The sequence below is a fragment of the Erpetoichthys calabaricus genome, chromosome 18, assembly GCF_900747795.2.
Source record: "Erpetoichthys calabaricus chromosome 18, fErpCal1.3, whole genome shotgun sequence".
Taxonomy (NCBI): Eukaryota; Metazoa; Chordata; class Cladistia; order Polypteriformes; family Polypteridae; genus Erpetoichthys; species Erpetoichthys calabaricus.
Window position 1 is genome coordinate 72,540,880 of NC_041411.2, and position 22,727 is coordinate 72,563,606.

The 22,727-nt window shown below is 43.3% G+C and overlaps 1 protein-coding gene across 1 annotated transcript in view; it reads left to right on the forward strand.

The window, feature by feature from the left end:
* Positions 1-22,727, forward strand: part of camkvb (CaM kinase-like vesicle-associated b) — a 263,746-nt gene that overhangs the window by 124,084 nt on the left and 116,935 nt on the right. The gene's annotated exons all lie outside the window — the stretch shown is intronic.

The following is a 22,727-nucleotide window of genomic DNA, read 5'->3' on the forward strand; positions in this document are numbered from 1 at the left end:
GCTGGCTTTTGAACGCTGCGCTGATAACAATCTGGATGGTCCTTTTCCTCTTTGGCCCGGAGGACACGACGTCCATGATTTCCCAAAAACAATTTGAAATGTGGACTCGTCAGACCACAGCACACTTTTCCACTTTGCGTCAGTCCATCTCAGATGAGCTCGAGCCCAGAAGCCGTTTCTGGGTGTTGTTGATATATGGCTTTCGCTTTGCATGGTAGAGTTTTAACTTGCACTTGTAGATGTAGCAACGAACTGTGTAACTGACAATGGTTTTCTGAAGTATTCCTGAGCCCACGTGGTAATATCCTTTACAGAATGATGTAGGTTTTTAATGCAGTGCCGCCTGAGGGATCGAAGGTCACAGGCATCCAGTGTTGGTATTCGGCCTTGCCGCTTACGTGCAGAGATTTCTCCAGATTCTCTGAATCTTTTGATGATATTAGGGACAGTAGATGATGAAATCCCTAGATTCCTTGCACTTGTACGTTGAGAAATGTTGTTCTTAAGCTGCTGGACTATTTGCCCACGCAGTTGTTCACAAAGTAGTGAACCTCGCCCCATCCTTGCTTGTGAACGACTGAGCCTTTTGGGGATGCTCCTTTTTATACCCAATCATGACAAACACCTGTTTCCAATTAACCTGTTCACCTGTGGAATGTTCAAAACAGGTGTTTTTTTAACGTTCCTCAACTTTCCCAGTCTTTTGCTGCCCCTGTCTCAGCTTTTTTGGAACGTGTTGCAGGCATCAAATTCAAAATGAGTGAAGATTTGAAAAACAACAATAAAGTTTACCAGTTTGAACATTCGATATCTTGTCTTCGTAGTGTATTCAATTGAATATAGGTTGAAAAGGATTTGCAAATCATTGCATTCTGTTTTTATTTACGTTTTACACAACGTCCCACCTTCATTGGAATTGGCGTTGTAATTTCTCAGCATCTTTCAGTGATATAAGAGGTCTAACTTTTGATATGTTTCTTAAGTGAAAAAATGCTGTCCTAGTAGTCTGATGAATATGTGATTTAAAATTCAGATTACAGTCAACAGTTACCCCTAAACGTTTTACCTCCATCTTGACTTTTAATCCTAATGCATCCAGTTTATTTCTAATAGCCGCATTGTATCCATTATTGCCAATCACTAAAATTTCACTTTTCTCTTTATTTAGCTTTAGAAAATTACTAGTCATCCATTCAGAAATACAAGTAAGACATTGTGTTAGTGAATCAAGAGAATCGGGGTCATCAGGTGCTATTGATAAATACAGCTGTGTGTCATTAGCATAGCTGTGGTAGCTCACATTGTGCCCTAAGATAATCTGACCTAACGGAAGCATGTAGATTGAGAAGAGCAGCGGACCCAGGAACCTTGTGGAACACCATATAGGATATCATGTGTCTTTGAGTTGTAATTACCACAACTAACAAAGAATTTTCTCCCTGCCAGGTAGGATTCAAACCAATTTAAGACACTGCCAGAGAGGCCCACCCATTGACTAAGGCGATTTGAAGGAATATTATGATCAATGGTATCAAATGCGGCACTCAGATCTAGGAGGATGAGAACAGATAAATGGCCTCTGTCTGCATTCACCCGCAAGTCAGTGAATACAGTGCATCGCTGCACCCACCACGTGACAGACCACCTTAGGTTCCCAGATTCGGAGATGCAACCATGTGACGGGTGACACCTCAGCACCACACTCGTTCAGATGGAATGGGACAGTATGACATTTATTTTATGGCAGCGGGAGTGCCAATTCAATTCTGCAACCTTACCCCCAGGTTTTCCACTGCAGGTTGGAGGGCCTACCTTGTAGGGCTGGATGCAGATTAACGTCATCCCTCAGACAGAGCAATCACAGGTTAAGGGCCCAACATACTTAATCGTCAAAGTACACTTTAAAACAAAAAATAGTCTTTCAGAAAAATTTTTTAAATACATATGAAAGAACATAATTAAAGCTGAAGTGTGAAATAGCTTCCCCTCGGGTGAATGTCACCTCTGTTTAAAGTCGGCTGGACTGCCTGCACTGAAAAGGGAGACTTGATTTGCATTTTTTAATGTTTTTGTCTCTTGCGTGCACAGGTAGATGGAACAATCCGGAATAAAATGACAAGCAACAAATACTAAAGCCTGTTCTTCCTGTGTGTGTCCTTCTAGTCAAGGCAGTCAGCCATGTCCATCCCTAGAGGTGACTACCTGCAAGACGGCCTAATATATGCCTTCTCATCTTCATCTTTCTTCCTTCTACACCCCATCCTATTCAATCATTCATTTGTTCCTTGAACTTGCTTGTTCAGATAAGGTTGGCACGCCGCTTGGTGGTCCTGCCATACTAACCCGTTATCCTGGATTCAAAATCCACCCCTGATTGCTCTCCAAATGGAGTTGGCATCCTCTCTGATTTTTGGTAACACACCTTGCAGTGCTATCAGTATTATCAGTGATGAACCTGGGGTCCCAGGGTGTTTTGGGTCTTTGATCATTAGGCCCCCCCTCACCCGTGTGACCTAGCAGGGGATGAGCAAATCCCTGCTGGTGTTCAAGTGCCATTCTACTCCAAGGTTCAGCCCTTCTGATCTCAAATCAACTGCAGGCCTTTTCAGCTCCTTCAAGAATGTCCTTGATGGCTTTTCCATTGGGCAGTCCAGACATGCCAAGGAGTTTCAGGGTCTGAGGAAGAGTCTGGTCTGTGAAGCTTCTGCAGCTTACTTCCATAGGCTGACAACCTCGCCTTCCATCCCTCGCTCCTACACTCTTCCACCAGACCTTCATAGCTGGCCCACTTTCTTTTGTGTTCTTTTTCAATCCGATCTTCCCAGGGTACTGTAAGCTCATACAGTGGGGAAAATAAGTATTGAACGCGTCAACATTTTCTCAATAAATATATTTCTAATTGGGGTATTGACATGAAATTTTCACCATATGTCAGTAACAACCCAAGTAATCCACACATGCAAAGAAATCAAAACAAATAAGTTTAATGAAGTTATGTGTAATAAAATGGAATGACACGGGGAATAAGTGTTGAACAAGCTTCCTGAAATTTATTGAATACTTAGTAGAAAAGCCTTGGTTGGTAATGACAGCTTCAAGACGCCTCCTGTATGGAGAAACGAGTCGCAGGCACTGCTCGTGTGTGATTTTGGCCCATTCTCCCACACAAGCTGTCTTCAAAGGTTCTGGGTGCCTCTTCTATGAACTCTGATCTTCAGTTCTTTCCATGGATTTATTTACTGAGAAAAACGTTGACATGTTCAATACTTATCATCCCCCCGCTGTAACAAAACCGTCTGCTTAGTTGTATTTAAGGAACAAATTTGGCCTAAGTGTGGTTGGCAAAATGGTTTTGGGGAATTTCTATCTAGGTTGACCTGGAGGACTTTGAGTCACGCTGTTGTCAGTAGGTCCCCTGATGCCCTCAGATGGCATTGCGAGACACAGTTGGGAGCTTGTTGAGGGTAAATTTCACACAAACATTAGGAAGTGTTTCTTCACACACAAAGAACTACAGACACATGGAATAAGCGACCAAGTAGTGTGGTAGACAGCAGGACTTCAGGAAACTCAACTTGATGCTATTTTAGAAGAATGAAGTGAATAGGACTGGTGAGCTTTGTTGGGCTGAATGGCCTTTTCTCGTCCAGATTGCTTCAATGTTCTCCCCAGTTTTAACAAAAACAATGGCCTGCTTAGCCGAATGTTGTTTGCTTGCTTCTTACTTTCTCGTATACGAAGTATAGGGAAAGTATTGTAATCGTCCTAAAATTCGACCTCGAGATTTTGATGAATCTTCTCGTTTTAATCCCCCCTGAGTCGGAAAATACCATTTTTGAAATTCTGTCTGTCTGTCTGTCTGTCTGTCTGTCTGTCTGTGTGTGTGTGTAAACACGATAACTTGAGTACACTTTCACTTTGGTCAACCAAATTTTGCATACAAGTATTAGGTACAAAACGTAGATTTCTATCAACTTTTGAGCTATTTCCGCTAACCGGAGGTGGTATTTTCTTGCAGCTGCAGAACCCGATTTATTCAGCTTTACTTTTATAATACTATTTCAATATATTCTTAATTTGATTTGTTGTTGATGGTTCTTCAATGTACATAATATAAAAATAAAATCATTGTCTTGCGGTTTACTCCTCAAATATCCATCCCCATATCTGAGTGTACAAGAAAGTCTAGGGGAGACCACTCCCGGTTTTTGCTTCTGCCATTGTCCTTAGCACTTGGTCATGATGCCATCAGTTACACCCCCCCACCTACCTCACCAATGCCTTTGGGTAGCAGCTTATGATATGTTCCAAGGAACCCTACCCAGGGTAGACATCACACACTGACTGAATGAGAAACGTGATCCTTCCACAGTTCTGTCCAGGTTGTTTTCCACTCACATGTATGATCCCAGGTGGTCCAAGCACCTTGTTCATATATGCCCACTCTCCTACTGGAACACTCTTTTCTTAGCCTCTGCCCAGACCTCCACATGAATGAGGACAGACACCTCTCCTTTCCAGTATCTGCCAAGGTTTCTGTTTCAACAAACCAGGGGTGGGCAATGTCGGTCCTGGAGGGCCGCAGTAGCTGCAGGTTTTCATTCCAACCCAATTGCTTAATTAGAAACCACTGCTTGCCAATCTCAGACTCTTATTTAATTTGATGGCTTCCTACTCTGAAATGTTAGATTCGTATATTGTAGATATTTTTTCTTTCCAAAGATATCGTCCAAATGATTTGGAGCCTAAAAAGGATAATTTTCAGTCTGATATATTTTCTATTAAGTGTTTTATTAAACCAAACAATGCATGATGAACACACACAGATGAAAATGGAAACAAGTTAGATGGAGAACTGCTGGCTGCTTTGTCAATTACATTTTATTGCTAATAAGGAGCCATCAAATATAGTGAATGCAGCTGTTTAAGAATGGAATAAGCAATTAAGGTTAGGGAGCTTTAACAAGCGAGACCACTAAAACGAAGCATCAAAATATCAGTTAAGCAATAAGTGTTTCATCAGCAATAATTGACTTCTCATTAAACAAATGTGATGGAGCAAAAACCTGCAGCCACTGCAGACCTCCAGGACCAACGCTGCCCACCCCTGGCCCACACAACTTGGTAGTTTGTTCTGGATTCCCACATCTCTTTGTGTAGCCAAGTGCTTCTTGCCTTTAAACTCAAATACACTTCTCTTTAATTTCCATTTGTGTCTTTCATTAAGCGATTCGCTGTTTAATAGAACGAGTTCTTCTGAATCGACTTTATTGAAGCCTTTAATTGTTTTGATGACCACCATTAGGACCCTCACCAACCTTCTCTGCTCCTGACTAAGGAGGTTTAATTGTCTTAGGCAGTCCAAGGCTTGACGTTGGTCCCAGCATGCACTTGGTTGCTCATGTATGTACAGTTTCTAGTACCACTATGTAATTTTTGTGGCATGATGACTATGTCTGCACAAAGCAGGGGTTGCCAACTCCAGTCCTGGAGGACCACCGTAGCTGCAGGTTTTCATTCTAACCCTTTTTTGAATGAGTGCCCTGTTTGTGCTGCTAAATAACTTCGTGTGAATTTGTTTTCATTTTTATTATTTGTTAAGATTTGTTCCCCTGAATTTCTTCATCGTTCCTCGGAATTGTTTTGATGACCACCATTTGGACCCTCACCAACCTTCTCTGCTCCTGACTAAGGAGGTTTAATTCTCTTAGGCAGTCCAAGGCTTGACGTTGGTCCCAGCATGCACTTGGTTGCTCATGTATGTACAGTTTCTAATACCACTATGTAATTTTTGTGGCATGATGACTAGGTCTGCACAGAGCAGGGGTTGCCAACTCCAGTCCTGGAGGACCACCGTAGCTGCAGGTTTTCATTCTAACCCTTTTTTGAATGAGTGCCCTGTTTGTGCTGCTAAATAACTTCTTGTGAATTTGTTTTCATTTTTATTATTTGTTAAGATTTGTTCCCCTGAATTTCTTCATCGTTCCTCTGAATTGATTTATTTCTTTCCTTAAATGGCACCCAAAGAGAAATGAAATGTGAAGCGAGTGAGCCAACAGAAGACCAACTAAGTCAGGGCCTCAAACTCCAAACAATTTCACTCCAAGCAGTGGCTTAATTAGGCGCCGGGTCTTGTTGTTCATTAAACCTGTTCTTTAATTCCGTGGCTTGTTGCTGCTCTCATTGTGCAACAGCAGACATTTCCAAAATTATTGATTTTCTCTTTTCTAAGAGCAGATCAGCATTTCTGAGACCTTCACTTTTCTTTATTTTCAGATATTGTGTGATGGACACCAGTTGTTTTGGCTCATTTTGTATCTCATTATTGTTTGGCTCATAATTTAGGAAAAAAGAAACAATTAAGGGGTCTGAGCCTTCAAGATCAAGTCAAATAAAATGAATTCAAAAGAAGTGAATTAGCAGCAAAAACTGGTCACTCGTTAAGAAAAAGGGTTAGAATGAAAACCTGCAGCCACTGGGGCCCTCCAGGACAGGAGTTGGGCACCCCTGGTGTAAACGCTGCTCCCAAAATCCTACTTATCAACAAGCCCCATATAAACTTTGTTCATAGACTTGACCCGACTCCCTGATGGGTCTTGAACCTCATCCTCTTTGTCACTTTTTCACATTGGGTGTTCCAGGCACTTTTCTGGTTCTGCCCTCCTTTTTTCTTCCCCTTTGGACTTTTGTGTCCCGTTACTTGTGTTCTTCCCTATCTGTTGATATTCCAGCATTGCCTGAAACTCCAGTCCTTTCAGATCTGTCCACCACTCAAAGGCCCACCATTAACTTGTCCTCACAGGTGGCGCAGTGGTAGTGCTGCTACTTTGCAGTAAGGAGACTGTGGATGATTGTGGGTTCGCTTCCCAGTTCCTCCCTGTGTGGATAGCGCTTTGAGTACTGAGAAAAGTGCTATATAAATGTAATGAATTATTATTTTTATTAACTTACCCCATTATCCAGTACAGCCCATGTCTCTGGGATGGTGGACATCTTGTACAGGTTACGTGGAGCTCTGTTGTCACGGTTGTGATGGTTAAATAACTCCCTCAAAGGTCACCCAGCGTCCCCATGATGGGCCAGTGGCCTTGTGTTTTATAGCCGCAGCCTGTCAGACATGAAGCCGAGCCCTGGGGGGCTGCAGCGCCAGCCTAATGCTGTCCAGTGTCCAGTGCTCTCAATAATACCGGTTGTCGTTCTCCATAAGCACTACAGAAAGACAAACCCGGGCTCAGGTGTTCACATGTAGACTTGCAGAGCGAGGGGAACATAACAATAAAAAAAATGAGGTTATTACAAGAAGATTATATTTCAGAAACAGCATACAGTAAATCGTTTGGATTTATGCAGCGTAAATCATCTGCCCTTACTTGACAAGAACTGCAGTCAGCATTTCCACTGAATCCTCAATTAGCGCGCTGCAAAAAAAAAAAAAAATTAAAGTGCATTTTACTATTTATTACGGCTTTGAAAATTGAAGACACAGCAGATACAAATAGTGTATTTCATTTCATGTCAGCCTTTTGCAAGTCGATAAAAGCAGAAGAGCAATGAAGAAGCTAGCAATATGCAAAGTGAGCTGCAACAACACGTGGCACCGAGGTTAAAACCTTACAGCATTTGGCGTTTTTCTTTTCCTAACTGTAATGTCTACTGTTCAGAGTCATGTCGAGTACATCACAGCAGCAACTGGACATCTTCATGGATAATTCCTCACTCGTTTACAACAAAATGAGACCACTTAATCCAACTTGCAGGGGAGCTGGAGCCTATCCCAGTAGCACTAGACGTAAGGCAGGAAGAGCACCAACCTGTAGCAGGACATGCTTATTCACAGGCTTACGGTCACCTGTCAACCTGATGAAACGTGTTTTTGGGATCCGGGAGGAGAGCTGGTGTGTCCAGAGTGGGGGAAAAAAAGCCCATGCAAGACACTAAGAGAACATGCAAAGATCTGTGAAGGGTTAGCGCTAACAACTACGCCGCCAGGCCATCCCTCGCTCATTCATATCAGGCCAGTCCAGTGACTAAAGAGCAGATGGGCAGCAGGATCTCACCTCAAAGTTCAGCTCTGTGTTTGGGGTCCGGAAAATACTTGGATGGGAGACCACCTGGGACACTGTGCTCTAGAAATTGATGCTGTCTTTCAGATTAGACGTAAAGCCCAGGTCCTGACTCTCTGTGGTCATTAAAGATCCTTCGTAAAAAGCAGTGGGTATGCCGATGTCCAAGCTAAATTGCCCACCATGGCCTAGTCGTTCTGGCCCCCCAGATCAACCCCTGTCTCTAAGTGGCTTTCTCTCTCACCACTTCACCACCTAACTGCTCGTGTGTGCTGAGTGTAGTGGCACAAAAAATGGCTGCGGTCGCATCATCCAGGTGGTTGTTGCACATTAGTGGTGGATGAAGTGGCTCCCCCCTCACCACGCAAGCCACTTTGAGTAGTGAGAAAAGCGCTATATACATGTCAAGAATTATTATTATTATTATCATCATCATCTATGAGCAGTCTGACCACCTTGTGGTCTCATGGTGTTCTGAAGGCCCTCCATCAACCAGAATGGCTCCGGGTCAATGAGCGTGGGTGCTTGTGAGTTGGTACCCAGTCCTGGTTTTCTTAACTGGGTTTTGCCTTCCCACAAACTTAACCAGAAGAATAATGAATTATAATCATGCTGTAGTGGTAGAACTAGGGTCTTGAAAGTGGGGTTCACACCCCTGCATGGAGTTTGCATGTTCTCTGTCTGTGTGGGTTTTTCTCCCATAGTCCAAAGGCAACATACAGATTAGGGGGATTGATGACTTTAAATTGGGCCCTGCTGTGTGTGTGTGTGTGTGTGTGTGTGTGTGTGTGTGTGTGTGATGACCTGGCACACTGTCCAGGGACTGTCCCCACTTTGTCCCTGATGCTTGTTGGAATGGCCTCCATTCAACACTTCTTTGCCTAGGCAAGATTAGAAAATTAATGAACAGATCTGTGAGGGGTTTGCAGTAACAACCACACCACCATGTCATTCCTCATTCGTTCATTCCGACCAATCACATGACTAATAAGCAGACGGGCAGCAGGACCTCACCTCACAGTAGGTGGACTCAATCGCAGTTCTGTGTTCAGGCGCAGCCACTGCTTGGATGGCAGACCATCTAGGAAAAGCTTGGGTTGCTGCTGGAAGAGATGTGGGTGAGGCCAGCTGGGGGTGCTTACCCTGTGGTATGAATGTGTGTCCCAATGCCCCCATTACAGTGTTGGTGGACACTGTACTGTAAAAATGGTGCCATCTTTTGGATGAAACATAAACACCATGTCTTGACCTTCTGGGATCATTAAAGATCACTGGGCATCCTTCATAAAGAGTAGGGGATACCATGATGTCTTGGCTAAATTGCCCACCATGGCCTGGTCATTCTGTCCCCCCCTAATTATCCCCTGTCTCTAATTGGCCATCTCTCTCACCACTTCACCACCTAATAGTTAATGTGGGGTGAGCGTATTGGCACAAAAATGGCTGTTGTCACATCACCCAGGTGGATGGCACACATTAGTGGTGTTTGAAGTGGCTCCCCATTCACTTTGTAAAGTGCTTTGAGTAGTGAGAAAGGCGCTATGTACATGTCAAGAATTATTATTATTATCTTTCTATTATAAAAAATAAATCTTGGAAGGCTTGGAAGGAGATGATACGTGATCTTCTCAAAAGACAAGTTGACATCCTGCGAGACAAGGCAGTGAGACAAAAGGAAAGCTGCTGTACAGGCTTTTAAATGATCGATGTGTACGGCAGAGACGAGAAGTGGCTGGAGCATAGCGCGGCTCGGTTGGAGGGGGGGAGGGAGTTCGGGCGAAGTGAGCAGGGGGCAAAGCCCCCTAGTTATTATCATTATTATTATTAACAACCTATAGCTCCTTTATCTGGAAGCAGTCTGAATGTGTTCCCTTGTGGTCTCATGGTGTTCTGAAGACCCTCCATAAACTAGAATGGCTCCATGTCAATGAGCTTGGGCGCATGCGAGTTGGTACCCAGTCTTGAGGTTACCCCTGTCTTGATTAACTGGGTTTTCCATCTCCACAAACTTGACCAGAAGAAAAATGAATTGTGATCATACGACGTTGGCACCACTGCTGTCTTGCAACAGGGGGGTTCACACCCCTGTGTGAAGTTTCCGTGTTCTCTGTCTGTGTGGGTTTCAGTCGACTGGAGTCCAAAGACAGACAGATTAGGTGGATTGGCATCTTTAAATTGGCCCCGGTGTGTGTGTGTGTGTGTGATGGCCTGGCGCCATGTCCAGGGTCTGCCCACACCTTGTGCCTGATGCTTGTTGGAATGGCCTCCATTCGACATTTCTCTGGCTAGTCGAGATTACAAAATGAATGGATAGATCTGTGAGGGGTTAGCACTAACAACCACACCGCCATGTCATTCCTCATTCGTTCATTCCGACCAATCAGATGACTAATAAGCAGACGGGCAGCAGGACCTCACCTCACAGTAGGTGGACTCAATCGCAGTTCTGTTTTCAGGCCCAGTCAGTACTTGAATGGCAGACCATCTAGGAAAAGCTTGGGTTGCTACTGGAAGAGATGTGGGTGAGGCCAGCAGGGGGTGCTTACCCTGTGGTATGAATGTGTGTCCCAATGCCCCCATTACAGTGATGGTGGACACTGTGCTGTAAAAATGGTGCTGAAACATACACACCAGGTCTTGACTCTCTGTGGTCACCCCTGGGTATCTTTTGTAAAAAGTTGGGTGTATCCCGATGTCCAGGCTAAAATGCCCTCCATGGCATGATCATTCCGGACCCTCTAATCAACCCCCGTCTCTAACAGGTAACTGTCGCTCACCGCTTCACCACCTAACTTCTCACGTATGATGAGTATATTGGCTAAAAAATGGCTGTCGTCACATCACTCAGGTGGATGCCACACATTAGTGGTGTTTGAAGTGTCTCCCCATTCACTATGTAAAGTGCTTTGAGAAGTGAGAAAGGCGCTATATACATGTCAAGAATTATTATTATTATTATTAACAACCTATAGCTCCTGTATCTGGGAGCAGTCTGGATGTGTTCCCTTGTGGTCTCATGTGTTCTGAAGACCCTCAATAAACTAGAATGGCTTTGGAGTTGGTACCCAGTCCTGAGATGGCCCCTGTCTTGATTAACTGGGTTTTCCATCCCCACAAACTTGACCAGAAGAAAAATGAATTGTAATCATACCACATTGGTACCACTGCTGCCTCTGTGTGGAGTTTCCGTGTTCTCTGTCTGTGTGGGTTTCCGCCGTCTGGAGTCCAAAGACAGACAGATTAGGTGGATTGGCCCCTGGTGTGTTTGTGTTTGATGGCCTGGTGCCCTGTCCAGGGTCTGCCCACACCTTGTGCCCGATGCCGCCATTTGACACTGTTCTGGATAGGCGAGCTTAGAAATCCTACAGAAATGAAGTGTAACTGCACAGATTGAATATAGAAATTCAGTTCCTCCTGATTGTTAAAAATCCAACCGTTGACTGTGTTTTCATCATAATCCTTACTTTAATGTGTGTTATCATGAATATTTTTTTTAAGATGCGAGATAGCCGCAAGGCTTTTTCTTCCCTCCGCACCTCGTCTTTCCAGAGGAGTCAGAAGCAGCAGCAGACAGCCTGCCGTCCTTTGGAGACTAACACTGCAAAGACTTGAGATTTGTTTTCTTCTGCCCTCTGTTCGCACTCGATCGGCAGTCGAAAAGGAAAATCACGCCGGAAAAAATTCTGTCTTATTATGCTTCCATTTGCTGCATCGAAACTGAATTTATCCGTGTGTTTATTTTTTGCTCGACTGCATTAAAGAATATTTTTCACAAGCTGAGATGATGGTCTAATTAGGTGTTCAAGACTGTTTTTCTTTTGCACAGTAATACGCAGGGGCTCGAAGCCCCCAAATCTGCTGTGTTTGTACATTCTGAGCAATACAAAACTATCAGTCCATACAGGAGGAATATTTATCATTTTTTTTCTCTAGCTTAGCATTATCAATTATTACCGGGGGAAATATATCATTTATTTTACACATACGGCGGTGCTCTCATACTTCAGTAAAGGATAAATGAGCCCATCTCTTCAGTTTCTAAAATTGTGTTTAAAAATCCGGTGTTTTGGAAATGAACGACTGAACACAGGAATGATTAATAACAGACTACACGTCAACCATAACAGTAGATGGCACTGCCTGGATCCTGGTTAGAGTCCTCATTTTGGGTGCCCTGTATATTAATATGAACTCCACCATATTGGCATACTGTACACTCACTTAGCTAAGTTTTAGGACCACTCATACTGGGTAAGGGCCTCCTTTTGCTCTCCAAACACACTCAATTCTTCATGCCATGGATCCCACAAGATGTTGTTTGAGATTCTGCTCCATGCTGGCATCGCATGGAGAGGGGGTCCAGTCGAATAAGATGACCCCCAGTGTTAGGCATTCTATTGCACACCCTGAGGACTGAGCAGGAAAATCAGAGGGAACTGCTCGGGTGGTCCTCCCAGAGGGTGGATAAACCTTAACATTACAACTTCACATCCTACAAGGGAATGGGTCCTACATCTGCTCCCATGCCTAAGTAAGCAAGGTTCCCAGGGGGGTTACATTTAGAGTTTCTGACCCTGGCTGAACGGCAAATAGAAACTTAGGAGACCCACTATAGCAACTATCTCCTCGTGGTAGTGGGTCAGATGTTTGGATTCAACAAAAAAGAGCTCAAATAATAATCACATCACACAGCTGGGAAAAGGGTGGCAGCTCCAACATTTGGAAAGACAGTGCCACCTCCTTCCCAATGAATCCCCTGTGCATTCCGGAGAATCATTGGGAACCGAGTCTTGTTCCAGAAAACCTAACCTGCCCGCACCTTCAGGTGACGAAATATTGATCCTTCTTCGGCCACAAACCTAATGCAGCCTGGTAATACAGAAACCGAAGGAGAGCAAAGAGACGGGGACAACTGAGACAATTGTACAATTTCTTCAGGTGTGTCAGCTTCACATTCATGCTGTGAATCAAATGTTCCACCACATCCCAGAGTTTTTCTACTGGATTCAGATCGGGTGACTGGAAAGACCACTGAAGATCACTGAACCCATCATCACGTTCATGAGACCAGTTTGAGATGACATTTGCTTTGTAGCCATTAGAAGATGGGTAAATTGTGACCATGAAGGAATGCACATGGTCAGCAACATGACTCAAATAGGCTGTGGCTTTCAAGTGATTATTGATTAGAATGAATGGACCCAAAGTATGACAAGAAAACATTCTCCACACCATTACACCTCCACCATCAGCCTGGACTGTTGACAGAAGGCAGGGTTGGTACATGGGTTAATGGTGTTGGCACCAAAGTCTGACCCTACTACCTGTGTGCCTCAGAAGAAATTTATAGTAGATCCATCACACCAGGCTATGATTTTCCAGTCTTCAACTATCCGGTTTTGGTTGGCCTGTTCCCAGAGCAGATTCAGGTTTCTGTTCATGGCTGACAGGTGTGGAACCAGACGTGGACGAGTTGTGGATTCTGCTCACCACAGTTGTACGGGATGGTTGTCTGAGTTATTGTACCCTTTCTGTCAGCTTGTACTAGTTTGTCCATTCTCCTCTGACAAGGTTAGCACATGGATTCATGCTGTTGGCACCATATTCTGACCCTACCATGTGTAAGCCTCAGAAAAAATTGAAATCCATCACACCAGGCTATGTTTTTTTCAGTCTTCAATGATTCAGGTTTGGTTGGCCTGTTCCCATTGCAGCCTCAGCTTTCTGTTCTTGGCTGACAGGTGTGGAACCAGACGTGGTCTTCTGCTGTTGTAGCCCATCTACCAAAAGGTTTGATGTGTTATGGATTCTGCAAGGTGGTTGTCCGAGTTATTATAGCCTTTCTGTCAGCTTGAACCAGTCTGCCCATTCTCCTCTGACAGTGTTGGTGCCTGGATTCATGCTGTTAGCACCAAATTATGATCCTACTACCTCTGTGCCTCAGCAAAAATTGAGATCCATCACACCAGGCTACGATTTTCCAATCTTCAGCTGTCCAGTTTTGGTCAGCCTGTACCCACAGCAGCCTCAGCTTTCTGTTCTTGGCTGATAGGTGTGGAACCAGACGTGGTCTTCTACTGTTGTAGCCCATCTGCCAAAAGGTTTGAGGTGTTGTGGATTCTGCAAGGTGTTTGTCCGAGTTATTGTAGCCTTTCTGTCTGCTTGAACCAGCCTGTCCATTCTCCTCTGACAGGGTTAGCACATGGATTCATGCTGTTGGCACCAAATTCTGACCCTACCATGTATGCGCCACAACAAAAATCGAGATCCATCACACCAGGCTATATTTTTCCGGTCTTTAAGGGTCCAGTATTGGTGAGCTTGAACCCATTGCAGCCTCAGCTTTTGTTCCTGGCTGACAGAAGTGGAACTCCATGTGGTCTTCTGCTGTTGTAGCCCATTAGCCTCAAGGCTTGACATGCTGTGGATTCTGAAGATGTTTTTCCGCTCTCCACAGCTATGCAGGGTAGCCTTTCCGTCAGCTTGAACCAGTCAGGCCATTTTTCTCTGTCGTCAAGAAGACATTTCCATCCGCAGAACTGGATTTTTTTTTTTTGTTTTTTGCACCAATTCTGACTAAACTCTAGAGAGAGTTGTGTGTGAAAATCCCAGTTACAGAAATACTCCAATCAGCCCGTCTGGCACCAACAGTCATGCCAGGGTTGAAATCCCTGAGATCACATTTTTCCCCATTGTGGTGTTTGGTATGAACCTTAATTAAGTGAAGCTCCTGTGAGCTGAATCTGCATGATTTGATGCATTACTGTCACGGCATTGTGACACGGCCACATGGTGATGGCAGATATGCGAATGGTTGAGGCTGTTTCACATTGTGCCTTTCGTTTGTTTAGCATTTCTGGTCTTTTCAGATGCTGGAGTATCTTTCAAACCTTTTAACTCCTACTGAGGCTATGACATGGATGGATTGGCGTAGGTTGGTGCCGTATAATACAGTTATATAATCATTTTTCACATGTGACATTGTAAAGAGCCTTTAGAGAGTGACAGAAAGACGAAGGCTGCCGTGATGGCCACGCAGACGGAGGTTAGTTTTATTTCATCCATTCCCATCCCTCCATGAGCACCTGTTCTAGTCTCATTGAGACGTCCCCAAATGCTAACCTGTATTCTTTAAGGAAGTCGCCCTGCTTAGCTTACCTGTAGGTGAAGTAATTTATCCCTCCAATTAGTAACCGTCTTCATTTTTAATAACCCTGCTCTTGGTGTTCATTCCTTTCCCTCTGCTCTGCGGACTTCAAGCTGTGCTTTCTTCTCTTTTAATTTTCGGTAATTTGCTGGCAGAGTTTCTAGGGAGCAAGATAACTTTTAAGGCATGATTAAAACCTAAAAAAAGACAAGTCTGTTTGGCTTAGAAATGATAGCGCATAGAACTCAAATTAATCTCCAAAAAAAAAAACTTTATACAGTATATAGGAATCAACATGCAATCGAATTTTTCTCCTCTAAATACGTAACCTCACTTAAATCGGCTTTTTAAATGATCTCTGATGGGCTGTTCATTAGAACAAATTAAAATTTAAACCAGTGCAAAGAAAAAATGAACACTGAAAATCTGAAATGGTTGGGGTCCTTAATGAGAACAACTCCATTAAATACCCCAAGGATTGAAGGGTGGATGCTGTCCCTGGTGAAGATCCTTTTAAAGCAGGGGTGTCCATCTCCGGTCCTTGTAGACTGCGGTGGCTGCAGGTTTTCATTCCAACCCTTTTCCTAATCAGTGGGCAGTTTTTACTGCTAATTAACTCCTTTTCCCTTCATTTTAATAGTCCTGTTGTTAAGGATGCAGTCCTCTGAATTGATGCGTTTCTTCATTAAATGGCAGCCAAACAGAAATGAGATGTGAAACAAATGACCAATTAAACTGGAATGTCAAACTCCAGCCAATTTCCCTCCAACCAATTCCTTAAAGAGAAGCTGATTCTTGCTGTTAATTAAAGCCGTTATTAAATATCATGACTTGTTGCTGCTCTCGTTCTGCCACAGCAGACTTCTGAATTTTTGTTTTTTCTAAGACCACCGATAAGATGTTTTGGTGACCTGAGTAGACTAACATGACCGAGACCTTCACCTTTCTTCATTTTCAGGTTAGCTGGTCATGTAGTGGCTTATTTTATTTCTCATTATTGTTCGGCTGCTCATTAAGGAAAAAGAAACAACTAAGGGGTCTGAGTTCACATCAGTTAAAACAAATTCAAAACAAGATAATCAGCAGCAAAAACAGTCCACTGATTAAGAAGGTGGCTAGAATGAAAACCTACAGCCATTGCAGCCCACCAGGATCGGAGTTGGACAGCCCTGCTTTAAAGTATAGTGGAGTGGGAGTGGCAGAGGGTGGAGAGGTGGGCGGAGTTAGCCAATAGAGTCATAGATCTTCCTCCAGGTCCACAACTTCAGAAGTATGAATTCCATGGTGTCTTCTGCAATTCCACCACCTTAACTCGATGTCACATGACTTTTAGTTGGTGAGGGGTGTCAGACTTAATGACCGAGGTTGCTAGTCTTGTCTTATCTCACATGTCGGTTTACAAAGGGGGATGTCAAATTACACAACTTCTACTCAGAAGGGGGATGTCAAACTTGATAAGTAAAACTGCTCATCTCATTGTTTGGTGATATCAGACTTCATGATAACATTTTATGAGGCATGACAAATTTATGTGACCCAATAACATACTTTCCAGCACAGTTGCACATTTCCAAAGTATCATGAGTGTGCCCTTTTTTCTAGCAGCCACTAATGTAATGGCAGGTGGCATTTTTTTTGTTTTTTTCCATTCTGTCGTGGCTACATAATGCACTAGACATCAAACAGATGAGCCTCTCTTTTGTTTGCGAGGTCCAACACTATTGTTAATTGTAGCAATATTAAATGTTTTGTGCTACTGGCTGATCCCATTGGTTCTGAACTCTCTGGAGATATCAGACTAACATATAAATGAAGTCTGTGACTGAAAAGTACTGGAAAATCGTGTAACGTGTCAGAGTCCTTAGTTCAGGCAGGAGCATGTTGTGGTAAATTGTGTTTTGGCCCCTTTAGATGCTATCTGTTTCATCTTTGGAATTCTTTGATGTGTCTTTTCGGTTGCTTATAAAAGATATTCTTCTTCTTCGTCTTCATCTTTTCCCTCTACCATGTGGGTTCAAGGTGCTTGATCAGCCTTCTCCATACAGCTCGGTCATACACCTCCTCGCCAGTCAGACCCTTTTCTTTCTTTCAGATCTTCATTTCCTTTATCCATTCACCTCCACTTGGGCCTCCCTTGCTTTCTCTTCCCCTCTACTCCCATCCCCATCACTGTTTTGCCCACATACTCATCTTCTGCCCTCATCACATGTCCATATCAATTGAATCTCTTTTCCGGTACTTTCTTAGATGTCTCTCCCACTTTTGTTATACCTCTAATGGTCTCATTTCTTATTCTGTCCTACTTTCAAACTCCACACATCCATCTCCACATTCTCATTTCTGCCACATCTGACTTCTTCTCCTGCACTCCCTTTACTGCCCGTGTCTCAGATCCATTCCTCATTGTTGGTCTTACCATGGTCTTAAAAACCTGACCTTTAACCTTCGCCTTACACAACACTCCTGATACCTTCTTCCAATTGTTCCATCCATTCTGCACTGTGAGGGTTATTGCTGCATCTAATTTTCCATCTTGGGCTACCACTAATCCTAGATATTTAAATGTACTGTATCCACTCTTTTTAATAGTTCTCTCAGCAGGCTAACTTCTAAATGTAAACCGTCTTCAAACCTCATATGTTCTGTCTTCATTCTGTTTATCTTCAACCCTTATCTTCTCCCAATGTCCTCTCAGGATCTTTTCTGGTGCCACATAACACAATGTCATCATCAAAAAGTATGCACCAGAGGGATTGGTCGTTTATCCTACGACTTAACATTTCCATAACCACTCTGCTGATTCCATTTTATATTTCTTTGTTTGGTCTATTTTGAGGATATCCCTGCATGACCTCTGCCATATTGTTTTTATGATTGTGATGGCTGTTGCCAGTTACCTGACCTAGTTGTATCACTGCAGCCTTCCCTATTTAAGATAGTGGCTCACTATAATCCACTTCCAAGATTTCATTTTCGATAATACAACAGTTTTTTGACTTGGCTTTGGCAATCACTTCTGACTTTGTTTCTGCTGGCCTGTTTGAACCGAGAACGCCACTCAAACATCACGAATTCTAATAATAAATGGGCTAATTGAAGGGGAAAATGGTTTTCTGGAATGTAAAAGGACATAATTATCCACACAAAAGGAAAACAACAAACAGAAAGGCACTCAAAAACCTGATTTAGTTATGAACCTGCTCACCTTCCTCCTCCTCCTCCTCCTTTAACCTCCCATTTACAACACTGGCATATCCTCCTCCTTCACCATCATGTTGTCTGGGGAGACGTTACCTCTACTCTGCTCTCCCTCAAGCAGAATAAATAACCCTACTTATGGTAATAACCCAGCCTTCTGAGAAAGCAGCCAAACGCTCATCAGACTGACTGTCTATTAAAGGGACAGGCCCTGGATGAGAATAGTTGGACATGGGGACATTGCGGGGCATTGCTGCAGTCTAGCTCCCCAAGAACTGGACCTTCAACTCCTGTCCTCTACAACATCTTGTAGTCCATTTAGTGGTCAAAATAACCTTCCAAAAAGGGAGGCTGACATTCAGGATCGAACCCCGACAGCCTCTCCTCGGACAGGATGAACGTCTAGTTATATCGTAACCTGACAGATAGCATTGCTTCATCTATATATATAAAATTCTTTTCGCGTTTGAAACGGAAATTACGTATGACCATGCGATATGGAAATTATACATGAAACAGAAATTACGTATGACCACGCGATATGGAAATTACGTATGACCACAGAACATTTTATAATACAGGAACTAATCACTTCGTTTGTGGACGACATTTTTATATTGTCTTTACGAATTGTTATTATTTGAGTGAGAGTTATTTTACTGGTATTGAAAAGAAGTAAACCCAAACACGTTGATCTATCCCATAGAAGTGCGCCCTGTGTCGCCCTCTCCCAGCCCTCCTCTCTGGACTACAGCGCTGACCCATCCGCCGCTAGGCACTTTCTGACAAAGAAGTTTAATTTATTCGTCCACGTGACTGTCGCGGAAACTGCCACATTGTAACTTTTTTTTTAGTTGCCAGTACTTGATAGTAGAAGACATGAGGAAAACAGCTTTACGTTTTTCTACTATTTAACTGCGCCGAGCTGTAAACAATGTGAAGATGAGACCGCCTTCAGCTGCGAGGGGTCGTGAGAACAAAGTGGATGCTGGGAAGCGCGGAATGTCGGGCTGCTTCACCGAGTCGAGAGCTTCGCAGTTTCGGGCAGCGTCCTCTCTTCTCGCACTGTTTGTGACACTTCAAGTGTCCCGTCGGCTCCTGGGAGAGTGGAAATATTTGCGACTGAGTGTAATCGGCACCATTGAAGCAGGACTCTGTTTGTAAATTTCCCTGCACGACTACTTACTGTCCCTTAAGGTGAGTTCGGGTCACTAAAACCCCGCAACATTCAAGGTTGCTTTTATGATGAATTATTTTAAGAAGTAAATCACAGGCACGTAGTGCAAGGTTCTCAGGCAGAAATTTGGATGATCACATAGAAAATGTAATTTCTATACCACAGCGGTCGTGTAGCGCCTTTCACAAGGGATCTGCTACCGAGAGATAATCCAAATACATTTTAGCTGCTGTTTGTACTACTTACCTGTTGTGTTATAGCACCTTTAAAATGTAGTTTACCCGAAACCACTCCAGTGGTGCTCAATGTATCTTTACTTCTTAAATGTTAACGTTTTACTGTTTAATAACTTATAGACTACATTTTATTTTTTTCCCTTGCACTCAGTGAACGAAGTCACTGGGTAATCAGCTAGTATCTTACATTATTTAACATTTAATGTTATTGATGTAGAAATGTAGAAATCTCCCCCCACCCAAAATCCATTATAAAGAGTTTTTAAGTGTTTACATTCACACAAATCAAAGCCCATGTAGAACATGAGGGCATTTCCTAAAATGAAGTATTTGAGCGACAAGAGCATTTGTTAGTTTGGCCTCCAGGATGCCTGTGGCAGCTTCAGAGTGATTATGGTCTTCCACGGATGTGATGGGAGAAACTATTCATATGCAGAAAGTTGTCAGGTGATTCACCAAACTGAATTTAAGGGCAGAGGGTGGAAAATAAAAGTGGTTGAAAAATACTCACATTAATTCTCAGTCACAGTCTAATAGCTATGTGATACTACAACGCTAATATCCGTATCTGCGTTTATGAGCTTTGGGTAGGGGGTGAAAGTATGGGCTTGCAGGTACAAGCGGCCAAAACGAGGACCTGGTGATATACTGTGGTATTGTGCTTTTATTTGTTTTTAGTGCAGAAACAGGGACACCAGTTGCACTGTGTTGGTTGAGGTATGGAGCCTTCCTGTGCAACTGGAGGCTTAAGGGGGGAGGTAAGTGGAATGGTGGGTCCGCGGCTGAACAGCCGGCCCGTTGTAAAATAAATAAGCCTTCCCCAGATCAGTGCCTCAGCAATTCCTCCAACCTCAAGGCTTGGTTTCTTGCTCCACGTTGCACCTTCTACAGACAGCTGTGTGCCTTTCCTATTCGTGCAATCAACTGAATTGACTGCAGGTGGACTCCAGACCAGGTGTACAAACATCTCAGCGCGATCAATAGAATGGGATGCGCCTGATTTAGATTTCAAGCGTCATACCAAAGGGTGTGAATATTTGCGTCAATGTGATAGTTCAATTTTTTGTTTTTAATAAATTGGCAAAAGAAAATCCTAAAATCCTGTTTTCACTTTGTCATTCTGAGGTATTGAGTGTTTATTGATTAGAAAGAAAAGGAACAAAATAACAACATGTGTAAAACATGAAAGGGTCTGAAAACTTTCTGAAGGCACCATAGATACATATGAAAGACACTACGTGATCGACATTAATTTACAAGAAATCTGAACCATTTCTTGAAATCCAGCAAAGCTGGTTAATTTATGGCTGCAGTGAAGGAGGTGATCACTTAAGATTTTACATTTTCTTCAAAGGCGCTTACAACATCCTACTGCACCTTTTCTCTAATCTGTCCTGTACTCCTTGTAATGAAACTAAATTCATTGAAAAAATAATGATCCAAAAATGTTTTACACGGCTAGAGCATAACTAAAATAAACACAGCCATGCCAATAAAAAAGGAAATCTATTTCACTAATAAAACGATATGTAATTTAACACTGTGTCTTGGAGAACTATCAGTGACATGTCCCATTAGAAATATATTTTATTTTTTAGTATGTACTGTATTTGGCTGCAAGTGTTCTTCTTCTTTCGGCTGCTCCCATTAGCGGTTGCCACAGTGGATCATCTTCTTCCATATCTTTCTGTCCTCTGCATCTTGTTCTGTTAGCAGATAGATAAATATACTGTATAGACAGATATGAAAGACACTATATGATAGATAGATAGATAGATAGATAGATAGATAGATAGATAGATAGATAGATAGATAGATAGATAGATAGATAGATAGATAGATAGATAGATAGATACTTTATTAATCCCAAGGGGAAATTCACATACTCCAGCAGCAGCATACTGATACAAAAAAAAATATTAAATAGTAATAATAATGCAGGTAAAAACAGACAATAACTTTGAATAATGTTAACGTTTACCTACCCCCTCGGGTGGAATTGAAGAGTCGCATAGTTGGGGGAGGAACGATCTCCTCAGTCTGTCAGTGGAGCAGGACGGTGACAGCAGTCTGTCACTGAAGCTGCTCCTCTGTCTGGAGATGATACTATTTAGTGGATGCAGTGGATTCTCCATGATTGATAGGAGCCTGCTGAGCGCCCTTTGCTCTGCCACAGATGTCAAACTGTCCAGCTCCATGCCAACAATAGAGCCTGCCTTCCTCACCAGTTTGTCCAGGCGTGAGGCGTCCCTCTTCCTTATGCTGCCTCCCCAGCACACCACTGCGTAGAAGAGGGCGCTCGCCACAACCGTCTGATAGAACATCTGCAGCATCTTATTGCAGATGTTGAAGGACGCCAGCCTTCTAAGGAAGTATAGTCGGCTCTGTCCTTTCTTACACAGAGCATCAGTATTGGCAGTCCAGTCTAATTTATCATCCAGCTGCACTCCCAGGTATTTATAGGTCTGTACCCTCTGCACACAGTCACCTCTGATGATCACGGGGTCCAGGAGGGGTCTGGGCCTCCTAAAATCCACCACCAGCTCCTTGGTTTTGCTGGTGTTCAGTTGTAGGTGGTTTGAGTCGCACCATTTAACAAAGTCCTTGATTAGGTCCCTATACTCCTCCTCCTGCCCACTCCTGATGCAGCCCATGATAGCAGTGTCATCAGCGAACTTTTGCACGTGGCAGGACTCCGAGTTGTATTGGAAGTCCGATGTATATAGGCTGAACAGGACCGGAGAAAGTACAGTCCCCTGTGGCGCTCCTGTGTTGCTGACCACAATGTCAGACCTGCAGTTCCTGAGACACACATACTGAGGTCTGTCTTTAAGACAGTCCACGATCCATGCCACCAGGTATGAATCAACTCCCATCTCTGTCAGCTTGTCCCTAAGGAGCAGAGG